Below are 17,656 nucleotides of genomic sequence, written 5' to 3'. Positions count from 1 at the left end.
TCTGGAGCACCTGACTTGTATCTAACTTACAGCACTACACTAATTACATTATAATGTAATAACAATGTTTTCTCAACCTTGAAGAAAGCACACAGTTGCTCTTACCTTGGCACTGTTGACATTTGGGGTGGGATACTTCTTTGCTGATTGGGGCTGTTCCGTGCATGGAAGGCTGTTTAGCAGCAACCCTGGCCTCTACCCAGTAGATGCCAGCAGCTTCGTTTCCCATCCCCACCCCCAATCGAAGTTGCAACAATCGAAATTGCCTCCGGACAGGACCAAATATCTGGGGGTGGGGCGTGGAGGGAGGCAAAATTACCCTCAGCTGAGAACCACTGCCTCCTCCTGAAGGTATTTATGCCACGCCTCTAGATGGAACGTTGCAAGGGCCACACCTTGCAAAGCTGGAGGCAAGCACAGTCCTTAGCATCACGTGCTTAATGTATTGGATAAATAAATGGTCAGTCTTGTGTTCCTGGAGCCTGCAGGCCACGCGGTTTCCAAATAAGCAATGGCTTAACGGTTTCAAAAGAGAAAATAAGAAGGAAGAAAATAAAAAGGAAGTATTTCATTCCACTTGTGCTTTTAGGTGCTCCTGAGTTCTGCAACGGGAACAAGTTAAGGCTTTTTTTTTCCTTTTTGAGCAGTAAAATATGGGTTGTCAGCTTGTCCAGCGTGATAAGGAAGAATACAATTAGAATCTTACCCAAGTGAAGTTTTCCTTTGTCCTCACACAATGCATTCCATTCAGAGTTCCTCACAAAGAGAATATTTCCCTCTTACTTCCCTCACATTCTTTTAACTGGGAGTTTTAAAAGGGCCCAAAACTCACCGGAAAATTAAAAAAAGAAATTGTCCCTCTTAATAGTTACCTCTTAAAAGAAGCATGCTAGAGCACAATTTTAAAAAATCTGCTCTCCTCCCTGCCCCCCCAAATTAAACCATGCCTTATGAAGCATTTCAAGTAAAGTCGATGAGCCCCCAAATTTTCTTTTCCACTCCCACCCACAGTGTCTTGTGTGATTCTTATAGAAAGTACATATGTCAAGAGTATCAGTAGGGAGGAAATACATTTCAAGCCAAAGTTTAGATGTAGACAAATTAATTCCACACCATTTCAACCTTATGACCTTAACTAGATAGAAATAGTACAGTAGTTTCCCAGGGGATAGGGCTGGAGGTGCAGGGCTGGAAGAAACAGCCTGTGTGGCTTGGATGGGCTTGTGCAAAGGGATGACGGAACAAGAGAATCCTCTAGTCATGGAAGCTGAGCCTCTGCCAGAGAGGCCAGACCCTGGGGAAGGGCTGGGACCTGAGACAGACGCACCTGGGGCCCTGCAGGCTCTAGCAGGTGGTTTCCATTTGCTTACCTACTTTTAACAAACTTTTATTTTAGAATAATTACAGATTTAAAATTGCAAAGGGAGAGGGTTCCCATATACCTCTTACCCATTTCCCCTCACTGTTGACATCTTACATTACCATGGTGTTGGGCTGTACCCCGCAGGCCTACAAAGCCTGTACTTGCCCACCTTCAAGACCAAAGACAGAGCCCAGAGTCAGCAACAGACATCATTGGTTTAATGGATGGGAGAGCTTACACGTCTGAAGCCGGGTTGGAGCAACACCCCACCGTGTGCAGCAGGTAGCTGGGCAGGACATGGCACCAGTTTTCTGGGGGGAGGCGGTTGGGGGGGGTTACCAGTTATAGGGGGAACTGACATCATCTTGGCTCATCAGTTACCAGGGAAACCAGCAGAGGGGCACGCCCCTCACCGTCCCTTTAATAAGCATAGTGGAGAGGGCTGATCTAAAGCTAGAACAGTCATTAGCTGGGGCTGGGACAGGTGTGTAGGAAGGTCAGTCATGTGAGTAGGGTGTAGGTGAAGCAGGTGCTGGTCGGGCAGAGGATGTACAGAGAGCAAGAGAACAGCCATCTTGGGTGGCCTGACCATACACATGGAGTATTTGTCAAAACTAAGGTTGGTGTATTATCATTATTTGTTTAATTTTAACTAAAAGGTTTAACTATTTTCTTTAACATGAAAACATTCAATACACATCTGAGGTTTCAGATGTCTGGGGGTGCAGGCCAGTGGCTCCCTCGAGGACACAAAAAAGGCAGTTAATTAGATGCTCCTGTTACATCCATGATAAAGAACGAACCCCATAGCAAGGCTTGTTCCCCAGTGTTTGAAGTAATTCCTTCTGTCCCTGAACATTTTCAGTTATAAGCCTGTAGGGGTGTTGAGGGTCTCAGAGGGAGCCCCCATCCTGAAGGATGGTAGGGTGGGCAGGGCAATTTCCCTAGCATCCTACCCATAGGGTTCCTTGGTAGGGGTGGGGTTAAAAACCTGAAGAATAGAGCTCTCGGGGCCTCCATCTGGCCATCCCATAGGTGCTGGTGGAAGCACGCTGTCTTCCACCTATTTGGGAAACGCTGGGTCTACTTAAGAGGATAAGTGTCATCTGGTCTTCAAAGGCCAGCTCTGGGGCTCTTGGAGCCTCTAGGGCAGGATCCAGGACTGACGCTCCAGCCCCTCCCTTTTAGAAAGGTCAGGAATCTAGCATCTTTCTTAGAGGGGATGCCCTCATTTACTTGTTATGAAATATAAGCTCCACCCACGGTTGTTTGTCTCACAACCATCTTGGGGAAGTGCTGACAAGCAGATCCTTAATCCCAGATGCAGTGGCTCAGGGATGGGTCCTAAAGATTTGTGTTTCTAACAAGCTCCCCAGATAATTCTGATCCAAGTAGTTGGTGCTTAGGTGGGCCTATGCTGTTTGACTAGCCTGCCCATCTAGGTACTAGAAATTTCAATTACTGTCAGCTGAGAGGGTCGTGGTTCACACTCCCCAGGGGGGAGGCTCCTTAGTTTAGGATTTTATGAATTTTATTTTACTGTCGTTCATTGACAGCAACTGAACATACATTATGGGAGGAGAACTAGGTACAATTTCCTAAACACTTAACTGAAGCATGAATGTATATATCACAAGTTACATGCAGTGCTGTTCTAGTGATTAATAACCATTCTCCACTAGATGGGGTCAAGGGAATTGTTCTGTTCTGGGTCTTGGCTCCTGGATGTCTGTTGGCTTCCAGAATCTTTCAGTATTTTGAGAATGTCATTTCACCCTCTCCTGGCCTGTAGAGTTTCTGCTGAGAAATCTGCTGATAGCCTAACGGGGGTTCCTTTGTAGGTTGTCATCCTTTTCCTCTGGCTGTCTTTAAAATTCTTTCTTTGCCATTGACATTTTTTTTTTAAAGTATCCTATGTGTTTTTATTTTTTGCATAAAAATGAGGAAGATAACAATTTATTTATTTGAATATATATATAGCAGTCTCAGAAAGGATACGTATGAAACCAGGAACAGTGGTTCCCCATGTTGAGTGTCAGGGGAACGAGGCAATTAGGGACATTTTATGGAATCCAATTTTTAATTTAATGTTAATTTACAAAGAATCACATAGTTCTATATGTAGTGACAATGTAAAGATGTACTAAATTTAGAAAAGTCAGACTCAAAATAGTAACCTGATTTTGCCAGCTATAGCATATTTAATATAATGTGGTCTTATTTTTTAAGATGCTTCAGAATCTTGAGTTGATTTCTAGTTCTGAAGATCAATTTTTTTTAACATCCTTATTGGAGTATAATTGCTTTACAATGGTGTGTTAGTTTCTGCTTTATAACAAAGTGAATCAGCTATACATATACATATGTCCCCATATCTCTTCCCTCTTGCGTCTCCCCCCCTCCCACCCTCCCTATCCCACCCCTCTAGGTGGTCACAAAGCACCGAGCTGATCTCCCTGTGCTATGCGGCTGCTTCCCACTAGCTATCTATTTTACACTTGGTAGTGTATATATGTCCATGCCACTCTCTCACTTTGTCCCAGCTTACCCTTCCCCCTCCCCGTGTCCTCAAGTCCATTCTCTACAACTGCGTCTTTATTCCTTGTCATTGACTTTTTTTTTTTTGCCATTGACTTTTGACACTGTTAATATAATGTGTCTTGGAGAAGATTTTTTGCATTGAGGTAATTAGGTGTTCTCTTAGCTTCATGGACTTGTATATCCAGTTCCTTCCCCAGGTTTGGGAAGTTCTCAGCTATTATTTCTTTAAATAAACTCTCTGCACCCTTCTCCCTCTCATCTCCTGGATACCATCATCCTAATATTGCCCTTCCTAAAAGAGTTGGATAGTTCCTGTAGAATTTCGTCTTTTTTTTTTTTTTTTTTTGCGGTACGCGGGCCTCTCACTGTTGTGGCCTCTCCCGTTGCGGAGCACAGGCTCCGGACGCGCAGGCTCAGCGGCCATGGCTCACGGGCCTAGCCGCTCCGCGGCATGTGGGATCCTCCCGGACCGGGGCACGAACCCGCGTCCCCTGCATCAGCAGGCGGACTCTCAACCACTGCGCCACCAGGGAAGCCCCTCCTCATTTTTTAAGATCTTAATTCTCTTTCTTCTTCTACCTGTATCATTTCTAGATTTCCATCTTCAAGCTCACCGATTCTCTCTTCCATTCGTCTGCTCTATCTCCAGTGCTTTGTAATGCACTCTTCATCTTGTGTATTGGGTTCTTCAGCTCTAGAATTTCTGTTTGGTTCTTTTATAGAGTTTCAATCACTTTGGTGAAGTGTTCCTTCTGTTCATTCATTTCATTCCTGAGCTCACTGAACTGCCTTTGAGTTTTCTTGGAGTTTGCTGAGTTTCTTCATGACAGCTGTTTTGAATTCTCTATCAGATATGTCACAATATTCTGTGACTTTAAGTTTGGTTTCTGGAAGATCGTCCTTTTATTTTTGTGATACACTGATAACTGACTAAGCACCATGAAGAACCACAGTTATTCCTTTGCTGGCACATTTGAAGTAGCGAACACCTTTCTTCTTTCTTCTTTAAACATGATTGTAATGATTCAACAGGTTAGAAATTAGAGGCCTTTCTTTTACTTTCCAGTAGGTGGTGCTACAGCACAATTTTTGGGTTTTTCTTACCTGCGCTGCCTCTTTCAGAGTCAACACTTTCCACCCACCATCCCCTCTGTCAGAGGTGTGCCCTCCTAGTCGATGCTTGTGCCTCCGGGGTCGTTGGTGCCTTGCTGCTGCTGGTGTCACTGGCTTCGCCACCTGAGGCACTGGGATGGCAGGTGCTTCCACTGCGTCCAGGATCTCAGGAGTTGCAGGCTCTGCTGACATGCGGAGAGGGGGAAGGGTGGGGTGGAAGAAGGTGAGGTTGCGCGTACCTCTGCCCCGTCTAGGGCTGTTGGGTTTATGGGTACTGCCGCCGCTGGTGGGGGGTGTAGGGCTGAAGTCACGGGTGCCTCAGTGGCTGGAGGGAGGAGGCCCTGTTGCCGCTGCAAGAGCTGCTGTGTGCTGTAGCTGGAAGGCCAGAGTTGTGTGTGCCTCCTCCCCTGCTGTTACTGGGTTCTCTGTGGCTGCGGGTTCAGCTGCTACGGTTCAGCTCTTGTGCCCTGGGGGCCGGGATTGCAGGCAGGGTCTCTGCTGTTCCCATGGTTCCACTCCTCTATAAGTTCCAGTCCACCCACCTTTAAACGTACAGATGTGTGGGGTTCTCTGGCATCCTAGTGTGTTGGGCAGAGGCACCTTTGTTGAGTTGTGGATGTTGTACTGGTTGTAGATTGAAGGAGAGAGATAAAGAGAGCACCACCATGATGGTGACGTCACTCCTCCACTCTTACAGAGACAAGAGTTCCCTTGACTCTCTCCTTGGTCCTAAGAGCCTCAGCTCCAGCATCTCTTCTTGGCTCTAGTCATAGAAGAATTCAAGCTAAACTCATGATAATCTCTCAGTCACAGGGCCAAGATGAAAGCAGTGAAATACTCATTAAGGCACAGATTTTAAGGGAGCATCAAAAAGCCCAATAATCACAGTCAATAATATTTTAACGCAATATTTAAAAAAATTAAAATGAATGCAGAAAATCCATGATGAACGAAATATCAAAAGTTCAAATAAAGACAGGCTGTTTTTTTTGAGGTACGCGGGCCTCTCACTGCTGTGGCCTCTCCCGTTGCGGAGCACAGGCTCCGGACGCGCAGGCTCGGCGGCCATGGCTCACGGGACCAGCCGCTCCGCGGCATGTGGGATCTTCCCTGACCAGGGCACGAACCCATGTCCGCTGCATCGGCAGGCAGACTGTCAACCATTGCGCCACCAGGGAAGCCCCCATAATTTTTTAAATTTAGGTATAACTGACATACAACATTGTATTAGTTTTAGGTGTACAACAAAATGAGTTGATATATGTATATATTGTGAATGATTATCACAAGTTTAGTTAATATCCATTATTACACAGTTACACATTTTTTTTCTTGTGATGAGAAATTTTTTTTTTTTGGTCACATGGCATGAGGGATCTTAGTTCCCCAACCAAGGATCAAACCCACTCCCCCAGCACTAGAAATGCAGCATCTTAACCACTGGACCACCAGAGAATTCCCAATGAGAACTTTTAAGATTTACTCTCTTAATGACTTTCAAATACATGATAGTTACCATACTGGACATTATATCCACAGAACTTATAATCTTATAACCAAGAAGTCATAATTTTGAGAATCTAAGTCATATAAAACGTATTATCTGCTCATATTGAAATAATTACATCAGAAATAAGCAATAAAAAGACTTGATAGAATCTAAATATTTGGAAACTTAAAACGGAATTCTCAAATACTCATGAGTTAAACAGGAACTATAGCAGAAAAGACAAAATATTTGTACTGAAGGACTGGGAAGGTACTACAGATCTGAACCTGTGAGATTAAGTTAAAGGAAAATTTATAACCTTATATGCATTATTTAAAAACAACAAGATCTAGAAATAAATTAAGCTTTTTCCTCATGAAGCTATTGAAAGAGTGATAGGGCAAACTTAAAAAAAGTAGAAGCAGGGCTTCCCTGGTGGCGCAGTGGTTGAGAGTCTGCCTGCTGATGCAGGGGACACAGGTTTGTGCCCCAGTCCAGGAAGATCCCACATGCTGCGGAGCGGCTGGGCCTGTGAGCCATGGCCGCTGAGCCTGTGCGTCTGGAGCCTGTGATCCGCAGCAGGAGAGGCCACAACAGTGAGAGGCCTGCGTACTGCCAAAAAAAAAAAAAAGTGCTACCATCTTAATATTTGTGTAGATATTAAGAAATACTTAGTAAAGTTTATCTTTTTCTTTTCAAAAGGTTTTCACTATAAGGCACATAATATTAGACTCTAGAAGCCATTAGATTATGTAATATTTCCCTTTTAATCATTATTTGCCTTTTACCTTGTATTACCTGTATGAAGCAGGTGAGTAGTGTAGTTATAACAGAATTGATCGAAACTACTGGATTTACTAAATAACGTATTTGTATGCAGAAAAGGTATTATTAACTTCATTTAATGAGAAAAAATGGCATATTACATGTAAACTATGGGTCCTATACTGTTACAGGCAAAAAATATTGTGAGGCACTCAGATTAACACTGAAGGAGAAAAGTATTGAGATTTCCTTTTTTTTTTTTAACATCTTTATTGGAGTATAATTGCTTTACAGTGTTGTGTTAGTTTCTGCTGTATAACAAAGTGAATCAGCTATATGTATACATATATCCCCATACCCCCTCTCTGTTGCATCTCCCTCCCTCCCTCCCTATCCCACCCCTCTAGGTGGTCACAAAGCACCGAGCTGATCTCCCTGTGCTATGTGGCTGCTTCCCACTAGCTATCTATTTTACATTTGGTAGTGTATTGTATGTCCATGCCACTCTCTCACTTCGTCCCAGCTTACCCTTCCCCCTCCCCGTGTCCTTAAGTCCATTCTCTACATCTGTGTCTTTATTCCTGTCTTACCCCTAGGTTCTTCATAACCTTTTTTTTTTTTTTTAGATTCTATATATATGTGTTAGCATACAGTATTTGTCCAGTGGTAAACACTAAAAGTAACTTCTATTTTGTTTTTTAAATGCTCTGTTCCTTCTTCATTTGGGAGCGTTCTTGAGTTGCACTGCTATAATCTAGCTTGTCATTTAAAAAAAACAGAGTGTGTTATACCAAACCCAGACCCCTTGCCTTTCTTTGGTAAAAAGTCCCTCTCTTTAGGCCTTTTTTTAAAAAAAAAAATATTTATTTAATTTATTTTACTTTTGGCTGCATTGGGTCTTTGTTGCTGCATGCGGGCTTTCTCTAGTTGCGGCGAGCGGGGACTACTTTTCGTTGCAGTGCACAGGCTTCTCGTTGTGCTGGCTTCTCTTTGTTGTGGAGCACAGGGTCTAGGTGTGTGGGTTTCAGTGGTTGGGGCATGTGGGCTCAGTACTTGTGGCTCACGGGCTCTAGAGCACAGGCTCAGTAGTTGTGGCGCACAGGCTTAGTTGCTCCGCGGCATGTGGGATCTTCCCGGACCGGCGCACGAACCCGTATCCCCTGCATTGGCGGGCGGACTCTCAACCACTGCGCCACCAGGGAAGCCCAGTTCATTCCTTTTTATTGCTGAGTAGTATTCGATTGTATGAATGTAGACTATCTAGTCTCTCATTGATGGTTACCTGAGCTATTTCCTGTTTGAGGCTATTATGAATAAAGAGGCTATGAACGTTTTTGTATGTTCTTTTTTGTGGACACGTGCTTTCATTTCTCTTGGATAAATACTTAGGAGTAGAATTGCTGGGTTATGGCATCAGCATATGTTTAGTTTTATAAGAAACTGCCAGACTTTTTAGAAAGTGGCAATGCATTTTACACTCCCACCAGTAATGGCTGAGAATTGCAGGTGCCCCGAATCTTTGCCAGTATTCGGTGTTATAGTGTCTAATTTTAACCTTTCTGATGGGTATGTAGTGGTAATCTCATTGTGATTTTAATTTGTGTTTCTCTGAGACTCTGATCATTAATTCCTGATGGTTAACGATGTTAAACACCTTTTTCATATGTTTGTCATTCATAAATCTTCCTTTGTAAAACATATGTTAAAACATTTTGCCTATGGGGCTTTCCTGGTGGCGCTGTGGTTGAGAGTCCGCCTGCCGATGCAGGCGACACGGGTTCGTGCCCGGTCTGGGGTGGGGGGGATCCCGGGCATCCCACGTGCCACGGAGCGGCTGGGCCCGTGAGCCATGGCCGCTGAGCCTGCGCGTCCGGAGCCTGTGCTCCGCAGCGGGAGAGGCCACAGGAGTGAGAGGCCCGCGTACCGCAAAAAAAAAAAAAGTTTGCCCATTATTTGATTGGATTTTTTGACCTTTCTTAAACTGAGTTGTAGGAATTCGTTACCTATTCTAATTATCAGTCTTATGTCAAATATTAGTTTTGAGAATACCTTCTCCTGGTCTATGGTTTATCTGTTAAATTTTAATAGTGTCTTTTGATGAACAGAGTTTTAATTTTGATGAAGTCTAATTTATCACGTTCTTTTATTTTCTTTTTTATAAAAGTATTTATTTGTTTTTATTTGGTTGCACCAGGTCTTAGTTGCAGCAGGCAGCCTCCTTAGCTGCGGCATGCATGTGGGATCTAGTTCCCTGACCAGAGATTGAACCTGAGCCCCCTGCATTGGTAATGCAGAGTCTTAACCACTGCACCACCAGAGGAGTCCCTCACTTTCTTTTCTTTATAGTTATGGCTTTCCTTGTCATTTTCAAGAAACCTTTGCTTCCTCCTAAGCCACAAGCATAATGTTCTGTTTTATTTCAGAATAGTTCTACCCTTTATGTTTAGTTCTATGGCCTATTTCACACTGACTTTTGTGCGGGTGTGAGGTAAAGGTCAAAGTTTCATTTTTTCCCCCATGTGGATATTTAGTTGTTTCAGCAGCACTTGTTGGAAAGATTTTTCCCATTGGACTGCTTGCGAACTGTTGTTGAACATCAGTTTACCATATAAGCATGGATCGACTTCTCAGCTCCATTCTGTTTATTTACGTGTGTATTTTTATCCTGCTACCACATTGTTTTGATTACCATACTTTACAGTAAATTGTGGAGATGGGTAGTATCAGCCTGTACTCCAACTTTGTTCTTTCTTTTTCAAGAATTATCTGGCTATCTTATTATCCTTTTCATTTACATGTAAATTTTAGAATCAGTTTCTCAATCTCTATTAAAGAGCCTGGCAGGATTATGATCGAGATTGCGCTGAATCCCAGTTTAGAGAGAAGTGGCATCTTAACAATATTGTATCTTCCTGTATATTAACAGGCATATTTCCCCATTTATTTAGGTCTTCTTTAATTTCTCTCAGCAATATTTTGGAGATCTTCAGTGTAGAGGTCTTGCATATCTTTTGTGAAATTTATTCCTAAACATTTTTCAAAAAATAAATTTATTTTATTTTTGGCTGCATTGGGTCTTTGTTGCTGTGTGCAGGCTTTCTCTAGTTGTGGCTATCGGGGGCTACTCTTCGTTGCAGTGCGCGGGCTTCTCATTGCGGTGGCTTCTCTTCTTGTGGAGCACGGGCTCTAGGAACGCGGGCATCAGTAGTTGTGGCTCACGGTCTCTAGGGCACAGGCTCAGTAGTGGTGGCAAATGGGCTCAGTTGCTCTGCGGCATGTGGGATCTTCCTTGACCGGGGTTCGAACCCATGTCCCCTGTGTTGACAGGCAGATTCTTAACCACTGCGCCACCAGGGAAGCCCAGCATTTCATTTTTTTTTGCTGCTATTGAAATGGAATTTTAAAAATTTATTTCAAATTATTTGCTACTTTTAATATGTTCCTTTTTACATGTTGACCTTGTATCTTACAATTTTGCTAATTTCATTTATTCTAGAAGTTGTTTTGCAGATTACTTAGGATTTTCTATATTGATGACCATATCATCTGCAAATAGAAACAGTTTTGTCTGTTCTTTCCCAATCTTCATGATTTTACTTTTCTTACTTTATTGCACTAACGTCTCCAATACAATGTTGACTAGATGTGTTCAGAGTGGACAATCTTGCCTTGTTTGTTATCTAATGGGGAAAACATTTAATATTTCACCACTAAGCGTGATGTTAACTGTAGGTATTTTGTAGGTGCCCTTTATCAGATTGAGGAAGGTCCTCACTAATCCTAATTTGCTGAGATTTCACCATAAATAATGTTAAATTTTGTCAAATGTTTTTTCTGCACCTATTAATATGATCATACGATTTTTCTCCTTTATTCCATTAATACAGTGAATTACGTTGTTTGATTTTCAAATTTTAAACTAACCTCACATTCCTAGGTTAAATTCCAGTTGGTTATGATGTATTATCTTTCTTTTATATACTGCTGGATTTGACTTGCTAATATCTAAGAATTTTTTTCATTCATTTTCTAACAACTTGATATTAAAACCCAAAGCAGTGTACGCTTATTGGGAAAAAAAGCACCCTCAATGAATATAAAAGCATGTGAAGTAAAAAATGAAAGAGCTTCTCCCCTCCCACCCACCCTCTTGCAAGAGGCAATCATAATTAACAATTTGGTGTGTATCCTTTCCCACTTTTTTCTGTGCATGTACACATATATTACATACAGTGTAAATTCTGCTTTTTCGCTTAATACTTCCTCATAACATTAACTGTTCTCTTAAAACATGGTTGTTTTGTTATTTAAATGGTAGTATCACATAGCATTGACTCTAATTTATTTATCTATTGATATTTTCCTATTGTTGGACGTATAGGTTGCCTATCTTACTTTATAATGGAATGAAACAAAATGGTATTGACGTTCGTTCGGGTTTTTCTGCAAGATGTTGCGGAAAATCCCAAACAAACTTTATGGCCAGCACAATAATAATGACGTATGATAGGATTGTAATAGAGATGTACACCAGCTGCTGAAAAAACTTCCCAGGGCTTGACCTGAGTTCTAATGGTTGAGTGAGTGCTGAGTTTCTTCATTAAGAAAGGAGGGGATGGGAATTCCCTGGTGGTCTAGTGGTTAGAACTCTGCGCTTTCACTGCTGTGACCTGGGTTCAATCCCCGGTCGGGGAATTAAGATGAAAGGAAGAGAGAGAGGAAGATAAGGAAAAAAGAAGAAAGAAAGGTAGGAAGACCAGGGAGGGGGGGAAAGGAGGGGAGAAGGAAGGAAGAAAGAGGAAAAGAAAGAAGGAAAACAATGTCAGTGTTAAGCCCAGGAGTTGGCTGACATAGACTATATCCATTTTTCCATCCCAGTGGTAAAACACTTAGAAAAAATAATCTCTTCCCAATATAGTTCATTCTTTTCTTGCAAAACGTTTCTCGTTATTTGACTTTTATTATTTTTAGCTGATGAAAAGCCAGCAACTCACTGAAAACTTTCCCATGAGGTAATGGGAGGAACCACTGAACCACATTCCAAATTTCTTTTTGTAAGTTGATTACATGCAAAAGTTATTTTCCTCCTCTGCTTTCCCTGTGGATAAAGAAGAACATCTACAGATGTTTGTTTTGTAATGGCTCCAACTCCTTTAGTAGATTCTATCATGGTATGTCTTCTAAACTCTCACTAAACACAGGGGATTTTGGGCAGGGGATTTTTGCCTCATTTGACCTCTTTCTTTTGAATGGCCTACAACAGACTCTTTCCACTTAAGTCTGGCTTTAAAAAATTTACCTAAATTCTCCTTCTTTAGCATGTCACTGTCTTCCTACTAAATGGTATTTAAAAGACTTTGAAGATCTTTATTATTTATTTCCTGCTAGTCTTCTAATATTATTGGTGTGAACAACAGGGAATTTACTCCTGGATTATTCTAGTTATTGTAGTGCCCCTTGAATTTTTTCAGGTGAAACCAATCCTTGTATTTGTTCCCTATAGCGAGGTGTGTTTCTTTTCTGTGCACTATTTTTCACATTTGAAAAATGGATATAAATTTGCCATGCTTCTTCCCAAGGGAAGAATTGATAATCAAATGAAATAATACAGGTAAAAATAATTTAAATGTTGGTAGAGGCCCTATATCAGTAAGTGCTTATTATCACTTACTGATATAGGGGAGAGTAAATCCAGTGGGTTGCCTCTCGCTTCCTCTCATGATGTTGGCAAAACAAGCTCTCTTTTGAGATTCTGATAAATGGTTTATCCCAGACATCCTGGACCAGACCGTTCCTGCCGGGAAACTGACCCATTAGCTCCTACTTTCTTGCTCCTGGAGCTACCCAGTGTCCTGCCAGCTTCCAAGGTGGGTTCTCTTAGCTTGCTTATTGATTTTCAGAGCTTATCCATTTCCTCACAATAACTCATTTGCTGGAGGTAGGCAGCATTGGGTTTTTTTCCCATTAGTAAGCAAAAATTCTCATTCTTGTATTCCAAATATTGGCCAATTAAGGGTTCTTGGAGAAAGAGGCTGTTGCCTGGAAATAGGAATAGAGAGAGAGTATGGGAAATAGGGCAAAGATGGGGCTTGCAGGAGCAAAATTCTGCAGGAAGTTAGAAGTGGAAGGAGATGGAAACAGAGGAAGAAAGGCCAATTTTTTTACATCCATTCCCTGCCCCTGTAACAGCCATATCCACCTCTCACCTTAACTAGCTTCCTACCAAGGCCTGTACTTCAGATCTTACCCCTCCCATTCAAAGGCTTCAAACTGTCCAGGACCCATCTGCAACTTCACAGGCACTTCCCACGCATGTACTTCCCCACCCACCAACCAAAGGCCTCATAGCTCTCAACCAATCTGTCATCCCACCTCCCCACCCTGTCCCTGGACCTGCCTGTCCCTGGACCCTGAAGCCCTTGGACCTGCCTCACTCATGTTTGTCTGTATTAGACAATTACTTTAGGTTGAAATGCTCAGGTGAGGATGACCTGAAGTAGGCAATTAAGACTTGCATCTTTTCACAGAAGTGCTCCTTTAAAAATAGAGGCTAAGCCTGTAGAGTGGTTGCTTTTTTAAAAACATCTTTATTGGAGTATAACTGCTTTACAGTGGTGTGTTAGTTTCTGCTTTATAACAAAGTGAATCAGTTATACATATACATGTGTTCCCATATCTCTTCCCTCTTGCGTCTCCCTCCCTCCCACCCTCCCTATCCCACCCCTCCAGGCGGTCACAAAGCACCGAGCTGATCTCCCTGTGCTATGCGGCTGCTTCCCACTAGCTATCTATTTTACATTTGATAGTATATATATGTCCATGCCACTCTCTCACTTTGTCCCAGCTTACCTTCTCCCTCCCGCTATCCTCAAGTCCATTCTCTAGTAGGTCTGCATCTTTATTCCCGTCTTGCCCCTAGGTTCTTCATGACCTTTTTTTTTAGATCCCATATATATATGTTAGCATACGGTATTTGTTTTTCTCTTTCTGACTTACTTCACTCTGTATGACAGACTCTAGGTCCATCTACCTCACTACAAATAACTCAATTTCGTTTCATTTTATGGCTGAGTAATATTCCATTGTATATATGTGCCACATCTTCTTTATCCGTTCATCTGGAGATGGACACTTAGGTTGCTTCCATGTCCTGGCTATTGTAAATAGAGCTGCAATGAACATTTTGGTACATGACTCTTTTTGAATTCTGTTTTTCTCAGGGTATATGCCCAGTAGTGGGATTGCTGAGTCGTATGGTAGTTCTATTTTTAGTTTTTTAAGGAACCTCCATACTGTTCTCCATAGTGGCTGTATCAATTTACATTCAAAGTGTTTGGTTTTTTTTTTTTTGCGATACGCGGGCCTCTCACTGTTGTGGCCCCTCCCGTTGCGGAGCACAGGCTCCGGACGCGCAGGCTCAGCGGCCATGGCTCACGGGCCCAGCCGCTCCGCGGCATGTGGGATCCTCCCGGACCGGGGCATGAACCCGTGTGCCCTGCATTGGCAGGCGGACTCTCAACCACTGCGCCACCAGGGAAGCCCAAGAATTGTTTTAATCTTAAATAAGTTTGGGGAATGTGGAACACAGTATCGTTTCTTTCTTGATTATTCATCATGCACATTAGTATATTAAGTTCCTGAATAAACAATGACATCATGGGCATCCTGATAGAAGAAACAAAGCCTTACCTATGCAACACTCATGAAACAAATTGAACTTGAATCTAATCAAGCCTCTAGAGTCAACTAAAGGAAATATGTAAGAAAGCAGAGGGACGTGTTAAATTATACCACAGGGATGTAATCTGCAAGGTCCATATGGTGTAAAATTCTGAGGGCCAAAAAACTTGGTTTATTCTACAAATAAATTTGTAAGGGGAAAAGAGATGGAAGGGAGTCTACTAATGAAAAAAGACTTAAAAGATATATCAGCCAATCATGATATGGAAAGCTTGTTTAGATCCTGAATTTTTTTTAATGCTAAAAAACTCCTTTTAATGACAGCTATGAGTCAATTGGAAATTTGAACACTCAATATTTAATAATATTGAGGAATATTTTAGATGTTATGTTGGCATATAGTTTTTTTAAAAATAAATTTATTCAGTTATTTATTTTATTTTTGGCTGTGTTGGGTCCTTGTTGCTGTGCGCGGGCTTTCTCTAGTTGCAGTGAGCGGGGGCTTCTCTTTGTTGTGGTGCGCAGGCTTCTCATTGCCGTGGCTTCTCTTGTTGTGGAGCACAGGCTCTAGGCGCGTGGGCTTCAGTAGTTGAGGCATGCGGGCTCTAGAGTGCAGGCTCAGTAGTTGTGGCGCACGGGCTTAGCTGCTCCGCGGCATGTGGGATCTTCTGGACCAGGGATCAAACCCGTGTCCCCTGCACTGGCAGGCGGATTCTTAACCACTGTGCCACAAGGGAAACCCCAGCATATAGTTTTGTTTTAAAAGTGTTATTTCTTTTAGAGATTCATATGCAAACACATATGGATATAAGGGATTTGTTTTAAAAAAAATACTGGATAGAGGGAAGTGGATGGGAGTTTGGATGGGACCATGGGTTGGCTGTGGGTTGCTGGTTGTTGGACTGGGTAATGGGTACGTGAGAGGTCATATTATTCTGTCTACTTTGTGTGTGTTTTAGATTGCCTGGAGTAGAAAATTTTTTAAAAGAGTGGTTATAATTTTTAAGTGGCCGTTTAGTGTCAAATCTGACAAGGGAAGAGAGCAGATCAAGGCAAGTCTGTTTTTCATAATGTTTGGAAAGATAAATACCAAACTGTCATTGGTGGCTGTTACATAAAGCTTTAAGAAAAGATTTTTTTCTCCATTGTGTCTAATAACTTGGCTCAGATGATCACAAATATCCAATTCCTTAAAATAATGAAAGCATTTTTACAACAATTGTCACTGAAAATGAAAGAGTATCACATGTTTTGACATGTAAAATTCTGATGTATTATTTAAGTCTTGTGATTATTTAGTTCTGAGTCATACATAAAATCAAATAGATCTTATTGATGAAGCATAAACTGATTTTGGAAAATGAGTGTAGAGCCAAGGGAAATCACGCCAAGGACTAGAGCCAGAGACTCCCCACCTACTCAGAGGCTGTCTATTCATTCAGCCAAATGGCCAGACACAACAGGGATTGGGGACACCGTATAAGAAAGTAAGACAAAAAATGTGCTGATGTAGCTCACTCTTTCTCGAGTGCCCATGACATTCCATTTTTGTTCATAGAAGCCAAGGTAGATAGCACACAATATAATTTGTGATAACTTTTTATTAGGGTCTCTCTTTGTTTTGGGGATCTGTGTCTTCAAGTATGTTATCTCAGCCAGGAGGTCATTTATTCATTCAATTTACCCATGGTGGGAGGCAATATAGTATGATGGTAAATGCTTTTGTTTCTATTTGCCACAAACCACATAGCAGGCATTTAAAGGGCAGCTACTGTGTGTGCAGCAAGGTGTGATAGAGATAATGAGGGCCATGACAACCATTCTTTCAATAAATATTTGTGGTGTGCCTACTAGGAGTCACGTGTTATTGTCAGTCCTGTGGATAGAGGTGAACAAAGCAAAATTCCTTCTCATATGGAGCTTATGAACTAGTGGGACAGAGAGATAATCATATACAAATATATAATATGATGACTAATACTGATGCTAACTGTGAAGAAAAAGCAGGGTATGTAGATAGTTATGGGACTGCTACTGATTATCACGTATTAAAAGGTTACTGTGTGGCAAATACAATCATAGAAGCTTTGAATCCATAAGCTCACTAACTCCACAACCTCTGTGGAGTAGGCATGGTAGAATATTTCACTGCTGCAGATGTGGAAGCTGAGGCTTAAAGAGGTGAAGGTCGTTTAGCAAGTAAAGTGGAAACCGCAGATGAGAACCTCCTCTCCCCTCCCCAGCTCCCCTCCTGTCCCTTCCCATCCCTCCCCTCTCTCTCCCAATTCCAAACCTTGGGATCTTAACCATTACGGTGGAGGCACAGCAGAGAGATGGAAAGTCATGTTAAGATGGAAAAAATGACCTTTCTCTTATACCAGTGGCCATGTTGTGTGCTCTCTCTGTGTCTCACTTTTCTCATCTATAAAGATAATCGTACCCACTACATAGAGTGCTTTTAGGATTACATGGGAAAATATGTGTAAATCAGTAAGAACACACCTGGCTTATCAAAAGACCTCGGTGCACGTTAGATTCTCAAATACAATTGATGGGCAGGTGATGAGGGGGTTGATAAACACTGGGAACTTGCAGTACTTTCTCAGGGGTGCAGGTGGCACCTGATCACACAGGCCATGGGCATATACAGATCAGGAGACTCCTGGGTGTTTGGGGGAAAACTGGAAGGACATTAAAGGCCAAAG

At 42.1% G+C, this 17,656-nt stretch overlaps 1 protein-coding gene across 2 annotated transcripts in view; it reads right to left on the bottom strand.

The window, feature by feature from the left end:
* The window catches only part of CARMIL1 (capping protein regulator and myosin 1 linker 1), a 353,818-nt gene extending 353,165 nt beyond the window's left edge, over window positions 1-653 (bottom strand). For both annotated transcript variants that reach the window (XM_079933710.1, XM_079933709.1), the window contains exon 1: window positions 106-653. The gene's annotated coding sequence lies outside the window, so the exon portion shown is untranslated. The remainder of the gene's footprint in view (window positions 1-105) is intronic.
* Window positions 654-17,656: the final 17,003 nt, after the last annotated feature.

This window comes from Stenella coeruleoalba, assembly GCF_951394435.1.
Source record: "Stenella coeruleoalba genome assembly, chromosome: 10".
In the NCBI taxonomy this organism is placed as follows: domain Eukaryota; kingdom Metazoa; phylum Chordata; class Mammalia; order Artiodactyla; family Delphinidae; genus Stenella; species Stenella coeruleoalba.
Note: the sequence above shows the minus strand (reverse complement) of the source record. Positions and strands in the feature narration are given on the sequence as shown.